Genomic DNA, 23349 nt, shown 5'->3' with positions numbered 1-23349 from the left:
TCCTTGAGGGCAGAGACCTATCTGATTTATTCTCACAGCCCCATGGGACAATAATTTTTCAGTTAATGTTTGTTGATCAAAAAAGGAATGATAAAAGTAATGAGCAAATGACCTCAGTTGCTGTTTAAACAAATAGACTTTTGTCCTGCTCTGACATAATTTTATATCAGAAACGTGTAAACAGCAGGGAATTTCCTTTTATCATATCCAGCTCATAGTACTTTTCAGCATCTTGAGCTAATACTCTATTCTCTGTCCATCCCATCTTCAACATGTGGTTTAAAATTCCTGCCTCTATTTATAACCCTTTCAGAGGGGACTTTGATAACTATCAGAGGTCAATAAAACATTTCACATATTGACCAAATACTTCCATATCTGAAAATCTATCTTAAGGAAATCCAATATAAAGCAAAAGCCTTGTGCAAGACATAAGTATATAACACTATGTTTAACAAACTTAATGTCTAAAATTGAGGACAGAATTAGGAAATTATGATAATTCTACATAACAAATACTAGAAAGATAGTATTAATAAAATCATGTACTCAAGAGCTCATAAGATGGAAAACTGTGACATAATTTTAAATGACAAAAATTAAGACTCAAGATCATTTTATTGTAAAAAAACATGATGTAAATTTCATTGATTAAAAAAAGGATGAAGGGATATATACAGTGGTTTCATTAATTGAAAGAGGTGGCATCTTTTTTCCTTTCTATTGTCATTATTTTCTGAATTTGGGGAAATCTTATGTAAAATTAAATCAACTCACTACTATGATTCAAAAAAGTTTGCTATGACTAACTTTTGGAATAATATTATAAATATTATTTTGTGCTTATTTTAGATTTATAATGTAACTTACAACAATACTAAAATAGCCTATTAAAGATTATACAAGATGTGATATTTAGAAATCAAAAACAAAGCAGAAATATACTCAAAGTGGCAAAAATCTATGCACCAAGATACCTGAAATAAATTTTATTATTAATAGTCAAAATTTATTTCAAATAAAGCCTAGGGTAGGAAAGGAAACATGCCTGGTTACATAGATCTTTCCACAGCTATTTTTAAAATTGTGATAAAATTTTTGGTAAAATTGTGGTAACTATTTTTAAGTGTATGGTTCTATGGCATTAAATAAATTCACACTATTGTGCTACCATCACCACCATTCACATCTAAACCTTTTTCATCTTTTTCAACTGAAACTCTATATCCATTAAACACTAACTCCCATTCCTCTCAAACCCCAGCCCCTGGAAAACACCATTCTACTTTAGGTCTTTATGAATTTGACTATTCTATGTACCTAATATAGGTAGAATCATATAATATTTGTCCTTTGGTTACTGAATTATACCTTAACACAAAATCTTCAAGGCTTATCCAGGCTGAAACATGTATGAGAATTCCCTGCCTTTTTAAGGCTGAATAATATTTTCTTGTATGCACATACCACATTTTATCCATCCAACCTGTGATGGACATTTGGGTTGTTTCTATCTTTCGGCTATCGTGAATAATGCTGCCATGGACATGGATGTGCAAATATCTGTTTTGAGTTACTGTTTTCAATTCTTTGAGTATATACCCAGAGGTGGAATTGCTGTATCATTTGGTGATTTTGTGTTTACTTTTTTTGAGAAATCGCCATGCCATTTTCCATTCCCACAAGTAATACACAAGGGTTGCAGTTTCTTTACATCCTGAAAAACACTTGTCATTTTATTTTACTTATTTATTTTATAATAGGTATCCTAATGGATGTGAAGTAGTTTCTCACTGTGGCTTGATTTACATTTCTCTAATTATTAGCGATGTTGAACATCTTTTCCTGTACTTACTGGACATTTATATATCTTCTTTTAACAAATGTCTATTCAAGTCGTTTACCCATTTTTAAATTGGGTTGTTTATTTAACGTTGAATTGTAGGAGTTCTTTATATATTCTGGACATCAACCCCTTATTAGATGTATAATTTGTAGATATTTTCTCCAGTTTCATGGATTGCCTTTTCACTCGGTTGATAATATCTTAGAGGCACAAAAGTGCCAAATTACATACTGTAAAGGGGTTAATTTTTTTTAGTATGTGAATTATACCTCAGTTGAATAAATGTTATGCGGGCCATATCAGGAGGATCGGATTTCAAGTGATTTTTGTTTTTTTTGAAAAAACTTTTCTGTGTAGATTGTTTATTTATTTTTTTTACAACGAACACACTCAGAAATGAACAATAAAGCAGCTTTCATTGGAAGGGTAGGGGGAAACCTAGTTAAAAATCAGGCAACTTAGAAATTTCACTATAGATATTGATCAATACCATACATGGCCTAAAAGAAGTAAATTACTAAATCCTTGGTCTATCCCCTCATATGGAACAGTATATGCTGATATACATATTGATATGGGATTAGTAAAATTTAAGAATTTATGAAGCCACCAATTTTTTTCAATAAATATTTCTTGAGCAGCTACTACATGACAAGAAAGAACTGTGTGAGAGTTACAGAGACAAAAATCAGTGTGAGCAACCACTAGGTTCTTCCTCTAAATGTTCCTTTATAACAAGGGTCACAGATGAAGAATTAAATTGGAAAGCCTACTGAATTGACATATCATCGTATTTCATACAATTTCCCATTCTTAATACAAACGCAAGGAAAATACAGGATTTCTTCTGCTTTTCTTCCCAATAGCCCCCAGTTTATACAAATAGTAGGAGTAGATGTGTGAAATAAACCCTTTGGTGAATACTAACCTATTTACAATGAGAGAAAAACTTTCAAGGATAAGTTAGCATGTTCTATAGTGTTAATTACAGAAGCCACAGTACTGATAACATTCAGGAGTTAATTAACCATTTTCTGAAAGTCACTCATCTTGTCCCACACAACTGACAGAGGCCATCAAAGCAATAATCTGTATCAGTGATTCTTATCCACTTTGGGGCTTGCAGAACTTTTTAATGAATGTTGGTTTTACCTCTCTCCTTTCTAATAAATGCATATAGGCACATATAATTGCCTATCAATAAATATCAAGGAGTTGGTATTTCTCTTGAAAACTATCCATTGATTACTGAAGTCTCAGAGATCTTAGGTTAAGAATAACTTACTTGTAAGAAGAATACCTCATTAATATATATTAATACATTTTTAGTCTACTCATGCAATTAATCAAATGAGTTATCCCATATAAAATGCTTAGAACAGTCTGGCTTGTAATAAGTATTCCATGAACATTAGGTCATTTTATTTTTATTGTACTTATGTTGAGCATCTCATATACTAGGCACTTTCTCAAATGTTAGATTAATAGTAGCTAACATTTTCTGTGTTTATTATAGGCCAGAGATACATTTAATTTAATACTTCCAATTACCCTATGCCGTAGATATTTTAATGCTTACTGCTTTACAGATGAAGAAACTAATTGTATTGAAGCTATCTTGTTCATTGCCAGTAGGGCTTATCCTTAAATTGAGTATTTTACTAAAAATACCATTACTTCTCTTCGTTATCTGTAGGTAAGTGGTAGGGCTTGTGCTCAAGTATAGTACTTTCTGATTCCAGAGCTGAGCCTTTCATTCACTCTGAAATGCCATTGTTGGCTTATTTTGCTCAGCCTATTAAAAACTTGTCTGGGATGATTCACTTACATCATCTAGGCAAACATATATATGTTACAGGGAGAATCTTTAGTTAATACCAACTCAGATCAAAGCTAAACTACGGAGAGGCAAACTTCATAGTTGAAGTAAATGTCATAAATTTGCAATGGCAGTGTGCTCAAAGTGCTGCCTTTTCATAAAGTCAAGGAGTATATAAATTATCATAAATTTCCTTTGTCAAATGAACTCTCCCCCTCCTCACCTCACTAGAAAAGGCTGAATATTTCATTTCCTATAATTTTAATATTAAGAATGCTAGGGCACATTTTAAAGGTTACATAGTTTGCAAATGAAATGGGGCCTTGCACCTTGCTTTTGCCTTATTATGGTGTAAGTCAAAGGTGCTATAGTCTAAAATATTCTTTGTTAAATCTCAGAGTTAGGCTCATACATTTAAAATCTAGAGAGATGATACAATACTGCTGGTGTCCTTGAGAGTCAAGACAGGTTTTTAAAACTTGGCTAAGATATATGATTTTAAATATTTCTTAAATGAAAAAGTACCCAAGTCTTAATGTTCAGATGTAGGAAAAAAGAGAGAGAAAGAGATTTGTTCACCTGATCACATATGACTTTTTAAGGAAAGCAGAAAGATTCATGGAGATATGGTTTTTAATCAGACTATGTTTCTGATCCAGTGACAAAACTAAAGTGCCAATGAAAAAAATAACTTGTCTTAGCAAACACAACCAGTTGAATCTCCAGGGATTTAAAATTTTAAGTTTTTGTATTTTAAAGGATTGGAAAGGAAGAAATAGAAGCTTTCTATTTTAAGTAGAATTTTGCCTTTTGGAATTTTTAGTAGTTTTTTTTTTTTCATTATTAATAAAGCAAACATCAATGGAACTTTTCTTTTCTCCTATTCCCTCATGCTCCCCCCAAAATCACATTTGTTAATTCCCCTTGCCCAACGAGCTAATATGTTATTATCTTCCCACATTGTACTGAACATTACATTTTTAAGCAGTCAGTGGAACAAATATTTTTGCAAACAGCTAGTTGAGCTTCAAAAGATCAATGAGGTTAAAATACAATGAGAATCCTAGAGAAACACCTATTAAAAGTATGTGTGTGTGTGTATGAGTGTGTGTGTGTGTGTGTGTGTGTGTATGTGACTGAGGGGAGCAAACATAGGTCATAAAGTATACTATTTGGGTGATGGTTACACAAAAACCCAGACTTCACCACTGTGCTATATATCCATATAACAAAATTACACTTGTACCTTCTAAATGTATGTTAAAAACCCACACAAATAAAAACATAAGGATAAAATGTATATATTAATGTATACCATTTAGAAGTAACAAATAATAGTTTGTCAAAGTAAAAAAAAGAAGAAGAAAAACAATGAAAGCTATGAAGGTCCATAAATGTAAAGAAACATGTTAAAAGCCATATAGCCAGTAAAAAGCAGAAGAGGGAACAGAGAAACTCAGATTCATCTTATTCTAAATTATTAATCTTCCCACACTCTTCACAGACCCAACTCTAACAAATTGCTTTTAAGAACTTTTTCTTTCCCTCTAGTTTCTGAGCTTCTTCTTCAGAAGTATGGCATATTCATATTTGGCTGCATAGACCCTAGCACATATATCCATGTCACTTTAATATTAAAGATCTGCAGTGTGAAGCCTCTAAGCATGCAAAGAATAGGTGCCTCCTATGGAGAAAAGGCCAGTCAGATATTTCCATACTATACAGATTGTAGGAGTATGAGGACACTTTCCTTCTTTCATCTTCTTTTGTTCTGTCATGTAATCCAGTAAAAGTTCACATGCCACGTTGCCTTGGACAATTGTTTCACCATGAAATATGCCAAATAAACACCCCTTTCTAGATAGTCATCCCCTAAACACACACACACACACACACACACACACACACACACACACTCAAATGAAGAGAGCTATTCCTCTCATCTATACTGGATTTTATTGGGGAACACTGCCCTGGGATGTAAAATTTCTAGGTCCCAAACAAAAGGACAATTCAAAGCTCCTGAGAGAAATTCCCATCACAGAAAAGCAAAACGAGCCCAGCTAAGAAATAATCCAAGGATAGTACTATATTTTGGCCAAGTGCTAAACATACAGTAAGATTCTAGGTCTAATCTACCTCTCTCTCTTAGAATTGAGTAGTGAGGTGGCTGTCAAGGAGATGCATATTAACACATTTACCTGCTTTGAAAAATGAAATCAGATAATAACCAGTGAGAAAATAATGGATTTGGCTGAATGATTGGTCACTTAGGTCTGGCTCTGGCTTTTTCTTTGGTGAATATTTTCTATATGGTGCTTATTTTCCATAAATTCAATGAGGAAAATCTACTCTTCAAAGTTTCTATGAAAATGTATTTAACGAATATAAACACTATGTTGGGAATTAAACATGACAATTTTCAAACATAAAATTAGATGCTAACTTAAAATGTGTGAAGGGAAAAACTGCTATTTTAAAAATATTTTACGTGGTACACAAGCAAAAAAACAATATGTAGACAACTTGCTTAGACCAACTCCAGAACTCTGCATTTAGTCCTGAAATCTATAAATGAAAAAATGATACTAATGGATGCATTTTCAGAATAGAGTGGCCCTATCATTCCTAGAATTGTTAAAGCAACTGATGAATATTGAGCTATTCAGCCTATGGAAGAGCTGTTAGTGGGCATCCAGTGGCTAACCCTTATTAAAGACTATTTTGGAGGGAATGAAATTAATCTTCTTCCAAATTTTATAGAAGATAGAACTAAACTATTAGGCTAATTACTTTCAAGAAAGCAAATTTCAGCTTAAGATAAGATAGAACTCCCTAACCATTAGCACTGTCTGAAAATGTAGTGGATTTCCAACTCTGAACATGCTTGAACATAGGCTAGAGAAACACTGGGTGGGTGAAGTGAAGTAAGCTAGGTCATCTCTAGTTTCCAGGTATGAAATAATATAGTAGGTATAGTGACTAGCTAGTTATTGAACTTAGCCTTAAACCTTGAAGAAATGTAAGCCATCCTCTTTTTTAGTAAAGGTCAGCATCCTTTCTGATGCTCCAGTAGTGGAGAACCAGTGATATCAGTTTTCTTCAGTATATGGCAATGCCTACAGGCAAATGAATTTGATATTTATGAAGTCCAAAATATTCCAGAGAGGAGCCTGGAATACAATGACTTGTCCACTGCAAAGGAACCTCGCAACAGTAGCATAATTTCACAACTCCTTTTTTTGTTTGTTTTTTTCCTGTCATCAAATAGATTATCCAAATTCAGTTCTCTCCTATTTAGGATATGTGTGCTATTACTCTACTTTCTTAAAACAAAAATTCACAGCCAGCATCTTCACAAGGGGCTTTTATTCACTCTACTTTAACTATAAATAAACTTTTTGCTTGCTGCTGCTACTTGGCTACCACCTCTGAAAATTTTGCCACAACTGGTCCTCACTTTTCCCCCTTCAGTTACAAAATCTCTGTTTCTGACTCCTTTGGTGTTTTATTCTCTCAGAAGCTATTTCCACCACATGTTTTGTAAAAGTGTTGAAGGAAAAGGATGAGAGAGGAAGAAGAGACAGAAAAACAAAACGAAAATTTACCTTCCATTTTTAAGAGAATTCGTTATATGGAAAATCCTAAGTCAGGAATGGATATCCTTGGCCAATGTTTTAACTTCATTAGTTTTCTGAAAATAAAGAGAATCCTGAGTTATTTTCTATGTTTGTACAAATAAATTCCACATTTCACATCTGTTACTAACTGACTAGCTTAATCGGATGCCTATCAGTTGGTATTTAAAAGCCACAGAGCTATGAGGACTAACATGTTCATTTATTTAACCAAGATATTGATTACTGAGCTCCCTGTAGCAATGCTTTAGGTGCTAGCGATATAGAAGTGAGGTTTTCTTTCTAGTGTGCAGGGGCACTAAATGTGTTTTATTACACAGAAAATCTATGTTGAAGTCAGGGCAAAAAGATATGGTGTAAGTAACTCCTGTTTCTTTTAAGTTAAATTATGCATGTCCTGTTGTAGGTAAAGGCAAAATACTCACCTGTTTTGTTGTTGTTGTTATTTTTTTTTTTTTTTTGCTTCTACTCCCCAGGAGCTGGGGACAGGGATCCCATCTTTATGATAGAGCTGTAAATATATGCACAATATTACATACATCATTCTTTGGAGGATCACAGCCCACTTTGGGGAGTTGCTGCCCCAGAACCTTCTCAGCTTGGAATTGGAAATGACGGGTCTTTGGGGAAGGGGTTGATTCGTATACCGGCAAGGCTCAGTGCCCCTGACCCCATCTCTGTCTGACCTGCATGCTCCCACTGCTTGGTATGGGTGTCCTCGGCCTTGTGCTGCTCCAGCCTGGCCACTGTCCCTCTTTGAGAAGGCTCCATGGCACCTTCAGCCTGGGGTGTGGTGAGTGGCCCTTTTCCTCATCGCCATTAGGAAGCCCCAGGATAAAGACCGAGGCCCCAGTGTGACTGACTGCTCCCAGAATAGGGCCAGAGACAGGCAGAAGGTGTCCAGGTGGCCATTAGAGAGGTAGAGGCCCGCGGGGAAAGGGGTGGCTGTGGAGGGTGGTGAGAGGTGAGGTGATGCCTCAGCCTCGCAGCGCCGACGCCTGGTGCGCACCTCCTGGGAGTTCTGGCCCTTGAGGTGGTGCTGAAATAGTTCGTTCTCCTTGGTGAAAGCCTTATTGGCACAGGTCATGGGTGGCACTCATAGGGCTGGTCCTCGGTGTGCAGGTCCTCGCGGTTCTTGTGGTTGTAGCTGTGGAGGAAGCCGACTACACTGCGCCGTCTCCAGAACTGGAGCTCTCCTGTGTGCTTCCGCGCGTCTCCTCAGCTTATAGTTCCGGCGGGAGCGCACGCCTCAGAGGCGCGTGTGGGTCCTCCCGTGGTGCTGCGGTTTGCCCTCCCCTTGGATGATCTTGTGGTGACCCGGCACTCCTGAGGCATCTGGGAGCGGCGTTTGCGCACTAGCTTGTTGTGGCCATCCAGCCCTGGTGTCAGGGCGTCCTGGTGCAGGGGGCTTAGGCTGGCCATGAGGTCAGGATAGATGGATGGCATCCTGTCTGGGCCCAGCTTCTCTGGGGAGCGGGGGACCCAGCCCTCCAGTCCTGAGCCAGCCCACAGGCTGGAGGATATATGAGCTCCTCTTCTACCTCACCCTCATAGGCACCTTAGCTCAGGCGCCCCTCAGGAGTTGAGGCAGTCCCTGCGGGAGGGCTGTAGCTGTCCCCAGCCCACTGTTCCCACTATTGCCCACGCTGCCATCTCCCCCACCTAGTAGGTCAAAGGATGGGTGGGGACTGTGGGTACCTCGGGTACTAAGGTGATTTACCAGGGCCCCCTTGGTTTGCAGGAAAGTTTTTCGGTGCTTGCGGCTGCGTCAGGGCTACAGGCCCAGGCGGCGGTGGCGGGGAGGCGCGCCTGAGGAAGGCTGTCTTCGCCATCAGGAACTCCAGAGGCCGCGGCTGTGGCAAAGGCCCTCAGGTACTGGCGGGCTCGCACACTTTCTTTCCGGGGCTGGAGCTTCTAGCCCGCAGCACTGCAGGCAGCGCTGACACTGGGGATCCCCACCCCCTCCCACACTACCCCGCCGCCACACTCTGTGAGGAGCTTCTTGAAGTAGTGGCTGCCTGAGGCAGCACAGCTGGGTGGGAGCGGTATTCTAAGCCTAGAGTCCCCGTGGTGAGGTCGCACAGGTGGCCCCACTGGAAGCTCAGGAACTCACTGCTGTGGTCCGGGAATGCAATCCCAACCACTTCACCCTCGGGGCTCACCATCTTCTCCTCTGGACTATTGGGTCCCTGGGTGGAGTTGCTAAGGCACAGGGTGTAGGGAGAAGCGTGTCCCCTGCCAGGCTAGGGGGTTTGGGGACAGGTTCAGATGCTGGTCAGAGGGCCACCGTCAGTAGCTTTCCTCTGCCACTTGCCGCCTCACTCTTGGGGGGCTCTGCCGCCACCCGCTGCCTGGTCCTGCAGCCTGCCCTCCCTTGACCACCAAGAACCATGCATTCCCTCGGTTTCCACCCCCACTAGGGCTCACCTGAATGGCCCGGTTGTCTTACCTGTCCTCCTGCTTGCTTTTCCTCCATTCCTCCCCTCCCTTCCCCTGCCCTTTGTTAGCCCCCAACCCTTAGAAACGTATTCTCCCTACGCATGTGTTTTATGCTCATTTTGTCTCATCGTGCGGAGAGAAAGTGTGCTGTGTTTGGAAGAAAAAGTGAGCTGGAATTAGATGAACTTAAGTCTGAGTTTTATCAACACTTAGTAACTGTTGATCCACAATGTTCCGTTTTCCTCTTCCTTTAAGTGGAGATAATAATAGATACTTCACATAGTGATGAGGATTTAATAAGGCAAAATATGCAAAGCACACAGGAGAGTGCCTTAGATATAGGAAGTGGTTAAGAAATTGTCATTTTTCTTCCCCCGAACTTCTTGTTCGTACTTTGCCACCAAGAAAGGCAGGCATGGAGGTACATTCAGCATCGAAGGTAGGACAGTTCGGTCAGGCTTCTCTCTTTTTCCTCGATCATAAACCCGGTGTTTACACTGTGAAGTATACAGAAGACATGAAAGCACAACACAAAATGACCATTTAATTTTAAGGACTTCTTTCAATAGTTTTTTTCTCAGCTCGATTTAAAGTTTTTCTGTTTACAACACAAAAGGGCCCTAACCTTGACTGAATGCTTATTCTGCATACTTATTAGCATCACCAAGGGTTTATTAGAAGTTTTGGTCCCTAGGGAAGGCAGGAAGGCACCAGTTAGATTTTGACTCTGAGGAATATTTAAGAAGAAGTATAGGGGGTGCTGTGTTGCAGAGGGCTCCCTGCTCCAAGGTCAAGACTTCTAACTGTGGGCAGCATGAATCCCCTGACTGGCCTATGTAGGGGCCACAGAAGCCTTGCTCCACTGATGTAAAGAAACTTAGACAAGTCTGGGGAAGGATCATCCTAAGCAAGACTGGTTGAGGCCATGTTGTAACTTCATCACAGCCCAACTTCTCTGCCTCATGCAGCATCCTTCCCTCTCCCACAGGCATTGCTTGAGAAAACACATTCCAGCAAGCTTTTGTATACACTGATCGCTATTGTAGAGGCTGCTTTCTTGGGAGGCTGAGCTGCAATGGGGAGTCATATCTTTACAGTCTCTCGTTGGCAGCAATGTCCTACTCAGATTCATAGGCTGGCATCAATTCTATAACTTAAAATCCCATGACAGAATATTCATACAGTGAATACTCTGCAGAAATCAAAGTAAAATAATGATTGCATAAAACAACCTGTGTGAATCTCATGAACATATTATTAGAGAAAGAAGCTGGACACGAAAGAATATATCTGTATGATGAGAAGTAAAAAGTACACCTTTATATAAAAATAGGAAAATTTTCTATAAAAAATATGAAAAATTGAAGTATCAGAATACAAGATAGTAACTACACCTGCAGGGGGAAGTAATAATTAGAAAGGAGCAGGTAATGTTTTGTTTCTTGATCTGGGTGCTGGCTACACAAGTGTGTTCACTTTGTGACTATTCAATAAGCTGTACACATACTATTTGTATACTTTTCTGGAGGTAGATTATATTCCAATAAACTTTTATTTATTAAAAAATATGTATACTTGATAATGTAGCCTTTAGGGAAATAAACTGACTCTAAAATTTATGAATATTTAGGCATTTTAAGAAGCTCAGAAATAAAATATTCCTGCTGTTTATCATAAGCCAGGCAAAAATCATACCAAAGAAGAACAACAGGCAAGCATTCAGTGGTGAATGGTTTTGTACACTGCAGAATCATTTAAACATATGTCCTACAAAAAGATTTCCTCCTTTTTTATGATGACAAGTTATTATGGCCTGGCAGGTGATCACAGCTGAAATATTTAGAAAGCACTTCAGATGGAGAAAAACTCAACAAAAACCATTTGAAATCCATTTAAAGAAAATTTTTCTCTGAAGAGCCAAAAAGCAAAGAGGGCAATTAATGGCAATTTATGACATAACAGAATCAAGTATAGTCATGTGCCCCATAATAAAGTTTTAGTCAATGATAGACGACAGCATACATGGCAGTGGTCCTATAAACAGAGCTAAAATTTCCTCTTGCCTAATATTTACTATGTGAAACTTTTTATTATCATTTTAGAATATACTTTTTCATTTATATATATAAATATATATATTTATATATATATATTTTAAAGTTAACTATAAAAAAAACAAAAAAAAACAACCTCAGGCAGGTCCTTCAGAAGGCATTCCAGAAGAAGATATTGTTATCATGGTCAATGACAGCTCCATATGTGTTATTGTTACTGAATAACTTTCAGTTGGGAAGGGTGTGTTGGGAGGCAGAAGACAGTGATATTGATGATCCTGACTCTGTATATGCCTAGCCTAATGTGTGTGTTTGTCCCTTAGTTTTTTAAGAAAAAATTTCAAAAGTAAAAAATAAAGTAACATTTTAAAAACCTTACAGCATAAGGACATAAAGAAAAAACATTTTGTATAGCTGTGTAATGTGTTTTTGTTAAGCTGTTCTATTACAAAAGAGTAAAAATTTTTAAAAATTAAAAAGTTTATAAAGTAAAAAGGTACTGTAAGTTAAAGTTAATTTATTATTAAAGAAAGAAAAAAATCTTGTGTGAATTTAGTGTAGCCTAAGTATATAGTGTTTATAAAGTCTACAGTAGTGTAGAATAATGTCCTAGGCATTCACATTGACTCACTACTTACTGACTCACCCTAAGCAGCTCTCATTCCTGTAAGTTCCATTCATGGCAAGTGTCCTATACAGGTATACCATATTTCACCTTTTACCATATTTTTAGTGTACCTTTTCTGTGTTTAGAAATGTTTGGATACACAAATACTTACAGTTGAGTTACAATTGCCTACAGTATTCAGGACAGTAACATCCTATACAGGTTTGTGGCCTAGAAGCAATAGGCCATACCATATAGCCTAGGTGTATAGTAGGCTAAACCACCTAGGTTTGTGTAAGTGCCCACTGTGATGTTCATACAATGATGAAATCACCCAAGGACACATTTCTCAGAACATACCACTGCTATTAAATGACACATGACTAGCTTGTTATTGGATCAGCTTGCTTTTAGAATGAATGTGTTGAAGAGAATAACAAACCCAGTTAATTCTTTTTTATGAGTTTTTATTTTGCTCTCTAATTATTTTTATTGTGAGAATTTTTCCTGCTTTAATTTTTAGTATCACATATCCCACATTTTGTATGTTCTATTTCTGTGTTGTCTGTCTCCTGTCTTACATTAAAACAAGATTCAGTGAAAGCAAAGCTTTAGCAAACTATTTGCACTGCTGTGTCTCCTAAAATAGTGCCTATTGTATAGTAAGTTCTTAATAGATATTTGTTGAAAGAAAAATGATGTTTGCTAGAAAATAGTCTTAACGGTTATATTTTCTTAAGTATGCTAAAAGAGAAAAAAGTATATTACCTAGAAATTACAATTAACTTTAAAGATCAAGTTATAGAGTATCAGGTTCTCAGCTATCAGTGGTGAATGATTCTGCTGCTAGAGAGATGTAGCACATGGTTTTCCACAGGCCCTTGTAATCTATGAGTTTTCCACAAAGGCACAAAGAACTACTTTGTATAAATCCCTACTAGTCAGGGGCAGCATTCAGCATCTTCTCACCAAGACTACAAGCCTCTCCTGGTTCACTGAATCCTGTTGAAGATAAGTTTCTCTCAGGCTCATCTGCCTAGTAAACACATGAAGCTAGGTTGTAGATTCCCGGGATGAGAGATTGCTGGAAACAGTAAGAGGACTGCCAACATCAAGGGCAGCCAGGAAAAAGTGTACAATGTCCTCCTTTCTATTCTCAGATCCACAAACTTAAAATGGGTTTCTATTCTCCTTGTAGCTACTCTTCAAAGTTAACCTCAATGCATCACATTCATATCATGATAGATGTCACCTTTAATGCTGAATCTGTGCATAGAATATAGCTAATGTCTTTGTGTCACTTTGAAGCCTTAAGAAGGATTGAAAACTTCTATTACCTTTTTGGAAGCCTCAAGTTGCCATGTTGGAAGTCCAATTAACCTACTGAAGAAAACATGGAGAGACCATGTAGAGGAATAATCCCTGAAACTACATGTAATAAATGAGGATAGACCTGCCATCCCAGTGCCCTACGTACCTGAGCCCAGTCTTATGGCTGTCAATCAGTGCACTAGTCGTGTGAGTGACTAGTCGTTGGTTATTTAAGCCCAGTTGAGCCCCCAGATATTGCAACATTAATTCACATTATGTGGAGAATAAGAACTACCCAGCTGAACCGAGTCAACATATACAATTATGAGAGATAATTAGATTTTGTGTTAGGTCACTAAATTTCAGAATATTTGTTATGCAGCAATAGAAAATTAAAATTATTAAAATTACCACTACCTCATATACCCAACTAGAGTGAGGAAAGAGGTATAGAGTCTTCTTTAAGGGAGACATGAGATTGTAAGACTTCTGTCTATATCTAGCTTCTGCATCTTAGCTTAGAAGAGGTAGAGGTAGTTGAAAAGATGGTTGGGATGGCTACCTCAGTGATTCTTCCCAAGCTCTTTATCTTTCATCAGAACAAAAATTCTAAATTTTAAACATGAATTCTTTCTTTTCCAATTATGTGACTGCCACTTTCCCTGACCGTGGAGGAGTGTTAGCCTCATATATCATAGCTCAGCTGGGGATAAAGGGCAATAAATGTTTTAAAGTCTGGGTATGGCAGGAAACATCATTAACACTTTATGTATCTTTCTGTCACATCTCTATAGACAAATGTCAGATCAAATGCTCCTGGGATGACAAACTATTCTGACACAAAAAGCTGTCCCCTGTTCTTATACATGAGAGTTGACCCAATATTTGGATCATTATATCAAAGATCTATTAGACTACATTACCAGCACAGACAAAGTGTAACCTTAGGGCTTAAAATAAAGTATTAAAAAAACAAAACTTAAAACAAGAATTTGGTTTGATGTTAGAACAAAAGAACTAAAAGATTTCAGGATTAGAAGCTTTAACCAGCAAAAATCCTAAACCAACATTATTAAATTGAGCCCAAGTGAGCAATCAGGGAATCAGAAGTAGATTCTTACTCTTTTCTCAAATTTGTATTTGCTTTCCTTTATTTTGTTTCTATTCTATATGCTCTGAAATAGTTCTTCCAGTAGATTTTGTCTTAAAGGAAATAAATAGAATAATCCAATCTGCTCATATTCAAATCTGAATGCATGGAGCCCTTTATAAAACATGTGTTAAATAATTCAATGAGCAGATTATTATTACAGTGAATTAAATACATGGACATGGTATATTTTTAATACCCTTGGGTAAAGCCTGTTTTAATTCTATAATCCCAACTGGATACAAAATACTTAAATGAACACCATTAACTTTTGTCTGTTTTGTTTAGAAACATAATAACAGTTGAGAGACATTTATTAAGAAAACATCAACTCTATTTGCACATTCTTTATAGAGAATGTTAGAAAAACAAAATTTTAATTTTCATGTGTATAATCTTTTAATATAATTAGAATGGAATACAATTAGGTACTTTCAGATCTTTCAGTGTTAATTAAAAAGCTAATAATTTGAATGACTATAAATACTGAATTAGTGGGGCTAATGCTCTTGGCAGTTAATCCTTTATTTGTCATTTACTGAAGATCACTTAACTGGGATACCATCTTTATGTCAGGAATCCCCACCAATAATTTCAAGGTCTCTTATTCTTAGATAGTAGGTAGATCTTTCAGCTATTTGCAAATTCACCGGATACCACTCTGGGCATTTCCAAACAGGCAGCAGCCACTGCCTTTGACTCAGTCCGTTAAGGAATTTTACTGTCAGCAATTTCCCTGGCTCCCTAAACTGTGGTAGTGCTTTCTAGGTTTTAGAGAAAGTAAAAGTAGCTACACTAGAAAAAAAATAAAAATAAAATTGCAGAGCTCCAGGACTCTTCTTTAAGTTGGGTTTAACTAGTCATAGAAATAACATTTTAAGAGTAGACAATGTGAGCATCAGAAAGATTAATATCAGCAATTGGTGGAAATATATCAAATAGAATTTGATGTTTTTATAATAATGAAAATCCATAGTATATAATGCTTAAGACAAAATTTGATTGGTCACCATTAGAGCAGGCTAGGGAACCAGTTCATAATTCTTAAAACTAGCAAATAAAGTGAAAGAATATAAAAAAAATTACCTTGACTTTCCTTTAAAAACCATCACTCAAGTTACCTTTTCAGGTACTCTTCTTGGGTTAATGCATGAATGAGGAATTAGAATTTAGACTGTTACCATATTGCAATCCATAATGAAGTAAATGACCTAAGCGAAAATCATCAACAGTTACTAAAACCATTAAGTTAAAAAAAGAGAGAGCAATCTGATAACACCTCAATCTACTGATTAATATTAGTGTCTATATCATTAAGCTTTTACTACCATGATGTTGCTCAACAAATAATCCCCAAACTCAGTAGCATACAATCATACACCTTTATTTCTTGCTTATAAAAACATTGGATCTGTGGGTCAGTTGATGTTAAGCTGGGCTTGGTTCCAAATGGTGAGTTGGTTTCAGGTCAACTTTTCCTGTCTTCACAATCTGTATCCCATTATAAAAGAGGCAGCCACTATTGAAACACACGATTCTCATGGCAGAAGGCAGGAAGCCTAGAAGCTAAGTCAGACCATGAAACACATTTGAAGCCTCGGCACAGAGGTGGTGTAGGTCACATCCCCTTACAATCTATAGGCCACAGCAAGTGAAATGGCTAAGCTCAGTACTGATATAGTGGAGAAGTATACTTTTCTTATGAAGGCTGGGGAGAGGGAAGCCTTGTATGGAGAAAGAGATTATTTGTTGAATAAGCAATCATAAGATCTACAACATCACAAAAAAGAGAGACAACCAGACATTAGCTTCCTATGATGTGATCAAATAAGTGTGCAAGCCAACCTATGAAGTATTCTAAGCCTTGATATCAAACTAGCAATTTACAGAAAATAAAGGAAGTGGAGGAAAATGTTAAAAAACATTACATGGAAGCAATTGCCAAAATCTAGAATGTGAACCACACTATAGAGCAATAAATTGTTTTCTTCCACACAATAAAAGATGGAAGAGCAACAAATATACATATTAAAATACATTAACAGAAATCTCAGAGAAATGCAATGTGTGGACCTTGATGGGATCCCAATTTGAATAAATCAAATGGAAAGAGACATTTATGAAACTATCAGGGAGATCTGAACAATAATTGCCTATCTGATAATATTAGGGAGTGTTAATTTTGTTGGATATAATAATGGCATTTTGGTGATGGTTTTCAAAATAACATTATATTGTACAAATATATTCTGTAATATATAAGAAGGAAATTAGGTGTGCTTCAAAATATTCTAAGGATGATCAGGAGCAGGGAAGAGATATAGATGAGTATAGATGAGATAAGTTCTGTGGGTGATGAGTATTTAGTAAATTGTCCCATTCTCTCTACTCTTTGGGTTGTTTTAATTTTTCCATAACAAAAAAAAATGCAGAGAGAGAGAAAAAAAATTATTTTCACCAAACAGAAGTAAATGTGGTTAAGAAGGGGATGCTTTTGAGATAGTATATGGTCTTTGACTCTCCCTATTTGTGCCCTGTACAAATGTCAAATTTTTTCATTTCACGGGAATAACCCAGTGACCCAAACTAATGCTTTTCAGTATGTATTTCAAATATGAAAAAGTGTATATTATATATGCTTTTTTCCTAGGAAATAAATATAGCCTGAAAACCTCTTCCTCTATAAAATATCAAGAAAAGACCTCAAAAAACAGATTTATTTAGATTCTCCCAATGAATGTCTCTTAATGAACATAAAACCAGTCTATGTAAGCAGAATACTTTCTTTAGTCAGGTGAAACTTTTTTGGTAAAAGAATTCTCCTCTAATCCTTTGGCACTATTTTGTTTTATATACAGAAGGAAACAGAGCCACTGATCAATTATATTCATGTTTTCATAAGTGAATGAGAATGTGCTTATTTTGTTGAGAAAACACCAATTTTATTTGAGATTACAATCAAATGGCAACATATTTTTAGGAGGCACAAAGAAAATGAAATTTCAAGGGAGCTGCCATTTTAAAAGAAAACAACTCTTGAAGAGGGAACTGATATTACTTTTCCCACAAGAAAATGGGCAATGGTTAGTCCTGTGTGGCATTTCAACCCATAGTGATTTACCTGAAGGAAATCATTAATTCTTCCTGGCATTTTAGAATAATAACATGATGATGAGACACCTAAAAAGCACTCAGAGAAAACATTGGTTGCAAGTGCCTGCCCAAATTGTTTAATGTTAGTCAAACTTCAATTGTGTTTGAAGGATGCATCACTATAATGGATTTCCAGTTCCACATGGGCAAGGCTTGGTAGCCATTACAAGCTGTAGTTTATTACTTTGCATTATGTATGAGATGATTTTGTGAGCAGGTACACAAACACAAAGGGGAAAAATACAAGAAAGCAATTTCTTTTATTGCTCAATATACAACAGTTAAGAATAATTTGGGAATTTTTCAAATAGCTTATTCTGGGAAATTCTTAGATGTACTTAGGACTGATTGTTTTCTGCAGTGCTTACTAAATAATTTGGCTGTAGCTAAGACAGACATTAATTCTAAGGGAGTTATCTCTAGTTACAGATTAGAAGCAAAATGTCACAAAGAGGGTGCTAGATTTGGAATAAAAAGATCTTCAATCTCTGTTTCTAACAATGATTAGCTGTGTGGACCTTGGTCCTATATTTAATTTCTCTGGGCCTCATTTGCCTCTTCTCAGAAAAAGAAATAATACAGTCTGCCTGTAGTTAAGTCTGACAGTAGTTAAGATTGCGTGAGCCTAGCTCAATGGTTACTAAAAAGCAGATACTCAAAAATGTTAGCTTAATCCAGATTACTAAATCCAGATTACTAAATACATGTAAATGGATTTTGCAAATTGAAAAACACTATACAAATATAGCACAAACGTATAACAGGATTATTTTGTTTTGTAAAATTTGTTTTCAGATGTCTTGATAGTGTTTCACCAAAGACTGTTATTTGGGGATTTTTCTTATTAGTGAAAAGACTGGATGTCAAAACTGAAGCCATTCTGTCTTTTAACCTTGAGATAGGATCAGCCAGTCTATGGAATCTTATTAAATTGGGTCTTGAACTGCTGTTGTAAGAAACAAAGGACTGTTATTAGTGATGCTGTGGAATGGCTTCAAAATAGTGGTATGTTTTGACACAAAAAGTATGATAGATAAGTTGCGAAACATGAAGGGTAATTCTTATGCATAAAATCTAGCCACCATAAACTGAGCAACTAGTCTCATACACACAAAGTGCCAGAGAAGCTGTGCATTACTTTTTCCGTACAACATTTGCAGCCACACAATCTGTAATTTATGCGCAAATGAGTAGAAGCAGAGGGAATGTGTATGTTCTTCGTGGTTTTGGCACACAGTTGCCACTTTTAATCCAAAACACTCTCAAATCTGGCCAATTTTTCTCCATACTCTGGAAAAATCATTTTCTTTTGGCCAGAGACTTACTGTAAGAATTATCAAGCCTAGAGAAGAGGTTTTGTTTACAAATTCAGAAGGGAGAAAGATCAAAATCCAGGCAAGAACAGAGAAGGTCCTGCAACCTTAGCTCCACATGGAGTCACACTTCAAACTTCAGAATGAGGGTTGGCTGCACTGTGTGAGAAGGTTAATTTTCTTTTAGATGAGTGAATCACTTTAGATGAGTGAAACAGTCCCCCAGTTAGAGAACACACTTCTAGTATCAGTGCATGTGTTCTTCAGCAATGTTTTGCTCAGAGACTTCAGTATAATTTCTGTGAGAGTATACACAAAACACAAGCTACAAGCAAGGAAAGACTAAAAACTGCAAGGATCCATCCAGGGTACATGAAGATGAAGATAGAGCAGAACATGTTGTCAGATCCCATTGCAAGTCTACTTAATGTAAAGTAAAACAGCTCAAGTCTACCTATAGATAAGCTTTCATTTCTAAAAATTCAAAATGCCAGATGCTGACAGATTTGAACAGTTATGAGACCTCAGGAAAACATCATTCTGTTGTAATCTTCAAATCTTCTCAGGGCATACTATATTCAGTTTTTTTGTGTGTGTTCCTTTTCATCTAGAAGCTTCTTTCACAACAACATTTAGGCTATAAACTGGAGATAGTATGTGTGGTCAAAAAAGAAAAGTGAGTTTAAAAGTTGTACGGATGCTCAAATCCCAGCCAATTTTGCCTACTCAAAATTGTAAGCTCAAAGCTCAGCAGCAAAGAATTATTATCTCTGAGCCTCAAATTTCCTTAAATGTTTAGAAGTTAAATGAAGATAGTAAGGTCTCAGAAAATTATAAAGTTGTATTGAGTTAAATAGAATTAATATATATGTGTCTTAAATAGAATTAAGTATATACATATATTATGTGTATATATTGTATATATATAAATACATATATGATATATACAATATTTGATATAAAATATCCATTTTACATACACATGTGTTTATACAAATATGTGTGTATACGTATATACATATGTGTATACCTATATCTATCTATTGAGAGAGAGAGAGAGAGAGAGAGAAACAGAGACAGAGAAAGTAAGAAAGATATCTGAAACTTAGCCCAGGAACTGATAAAACCTCTATAAAAAATATCTATCATTATTAGTTCCAACATGCATCTATTCATTGTTCACAAATATTTTTGAGTGGCATATACGTGAGAGAAATGAAATAGTAAACAATGCAGTCATTGCATTCAAGAAGTTTATTTTGTAGTTTAGAAAACATCAAAGTGACATATTCAGAATAGTGCTACAAAAGAGATAAACAATGAAATACACAGGAGAATTATCCAATGCAATCTTCAGAGCTAAGGGAAAGTTTCTTATATAAAGTGACACGTAAGTTATGAAATACCTGAAGCACAAAAGGGAAGCAACCAAGCAAGAAACAAAGGCTGGGGGGAGATAAGGTAGATAAGAAGTTCTACATAGAAGTGACATTAAGGCAAAGAAAATAACAAACTATCAGCTATTTTAGAGAGCATTCTGTGGGTGACACACTATACTAGGAAATTTACATATTCACTTAATCCTCAAGGTGAACAGTTATAGAACTGAAACTCTGTCTATCTGACTCTAATGCATGAGCCATTTACCATGATATCATAGCACATTGGGACTGGCACACTATGGGGTTGAGCATAGAGTCAGACAGGTGGTAAGAGTGGAAGGCTAACAAGGAAAGGTTGAGGGTGCTAGTTTTTGAATGGCATTACCAATTGTGCCCCGGGGAAGAGGAAAACGTTCCTTAGATATATGGTTTAGAAAAGACATCTGATGGCTCAATACATGGACATGCTGAATTAGAGACAAATCTAGAAGAAAAGAGACCAGTTAGAAGTTTTTTGCAGTAATCTATTAATATAGGAGAGATAATAGTGGGCCAAAGTAATTTGTTGACACAAGTAACAGTAGAATATGAACAGATTCAAGAGGTTTCAAAAAAAAAGAATTGACAGAACATAAAGAATTATTAAATGTGGATATCAGGAGGTAAGAGAAGAGTGAGATTTGGGGTCTGAGCAACTAACTAGATTCACTGAGGTAGGGAAAACAGGAAAAGCAAGTTTTGCAAGTTTTGCAAGCAAGGCAGAATCATGTAAGATATAAAGTGCTTAGTACATTGGAGCCATTCAATACATGGTAGATATTTTTTTTCTCTCTGGTTCTTTTTGCCTTTCCAAAGCTACTTTAGTGGACATCCTGGTTCTAGGTTCACCACTCAACATTTTTATCAAATACAGATGTAAATTAAAATTGTCATTATTCTCCCAGCCCAAGAAAGGTCTTTGTCATAGGAATAAACTAATCACTAAAGTAAGTCAGATATAGTCATTGTCCTTTTAGATGTACACAAGTTTTCCACATAAGGAAAAATATCCCTAGTTTTTAATAAATTTCATATAAACATTTTATCCAGGAAAAGCACATGCAATATACAAGATGATAACATTGATAATATACCTAGTGTGGTGCCTGGCAAATGATAAGTGCTCAATGGATGCACATTAAATGAAATAGTAACTCTTCAGTTCCATTGACCAGGCAGGTTCTTAAAACCCATCTGTTTTCAGTCTTAAACCACAAGAGTCTGACTGATCAGCTACCTGTCTGAAGAATATTTAAAAACAGGATGAAAGAAAAGACAATAAGTCTTCTCAAGTCTAAAATTCTGTGATTCTACTATGAGGAATATCTGATGGATATGCTAATTACCCTGGATCTGATCACTATATATTATATACATCGAAACATCACTATGTACCCCATGAATATGTGCAATTATTATTTGTCAGTTAGAAAAACAGAAAAAAAGTGTGTGTTTTTCTGATCATATAACACCACAGAATCATTTTTTCACAAGTGGACCTAGAAAATCAGAAACTATAAAGACAGTTTACACATAAAGCCTATAAACATCTATGGACAAATCACAAGTCCTGGGTAATATAAAGTAGATTGAAAATCTTACTCAACAAGCTCACATTTTGTCAGTCCTAGACATTTCCCATTACTATTTTCTCTTGAAGATATGATTTTGGGGGTTTATTGAATTCTTACTATAGGTCCTACTGTATGAGTGTAATATACCTTATCATTCACTGTCCTCACCATAATGCTACAGGCATCAGTTACCACCCACATTTACATACCAAAAAACAAAATAAAACATCTGGGAGTTAGATAATAACTTACCCAAGCCTCATATTTGAGAACTATAATCCTTATAGTGCATGTGTTTTTGTTTTTAATTGTGCTCTGAGATATGTTGGAAAGAACCCTCAGCTTACTGTATAGATCCATGCCCCTATCTCAATCCAAATCACTTTATTTTAGAAATGTCAGCTTATAAAGGTTTTCTCTAAGTTCCAGCTTTCTTATTAGTAAGATGTGGCAAATGATGCCTACCTTATTCATTTCAATAGGTTGCTAGGGGATCAAAAATGCTGATTTATCTATAAGTACTTTGTCAACAGTAAAGAAATATTTACACATATATGAAACTATTATAGTATTAGCTCACAGATTGAACTTAACACTAAACTGTAAATTAATAGGATCGTGCATGATGAAGAATTAGTATCAGTAATGTTAAATATAGGTTTTATATTCTTAGTAATATTTTAAAATCTTTCTTACATATAAAATTAATAAGAATTGATTGTGTCTCATTAAAGCATCAAATAGATCAAATAGTACTTTCAGTTTTTGGCAAATCATTATAATGGATAATTTTTCTTGCTTTGATAAAATTTATCTATTTAATTAATGAGGCTGGTAATTATAAGTCAGAAGAAAATCTGATAAAAGTGAGAATCTTTTCTCCCATCCTATTTTAGATAGCTCTTTTATAAAATATTATGTCCACTGTATAATGATGAAATAGGAAACAAGGCTCATATCAAGGGTCCCGTTTACAAATTAAAATATTCTAGAACACATTCTTGCCACTCTACATATTTTTCAC

At 36.1% G+C, this 23349-nt stretch overlaps 1 pseudogene; it reads right to left on the bottom strand.

Annotated features, from left to right (window-relative positions):
* Positions 1 to 7897: 7897 nt before the first annotated feature.
* LOC105857753 (zinc finger and BTB domain-containing protein 7B-like) lies at positions 7898 to 13978 on the bottom strand (annotated as a pseudogene).
* Positions 13979 to 23349: the final 9371 nt, after the last annotated feature.

The sequence above is a fragment of the Microcebus murinus genome, chromosome 18 (assembly GCF_040939455.1).
Source record: "Microcebus murinus isolate Inina chromosome 18, M.murinus_Inina_mat1.0, whole genome shotgun sequence".
Classification (NCBI taxonomy): Eukaryota; Metazoa; Chordata; class Mammalia; order Primates; family Cheirogaleidae; genus Microcebus; species Microcebus murinus.
Note: the sequence above shows the minus strand (reverse complement) of the source record. Positions and strands in the feature narration are given on the sequence as shown.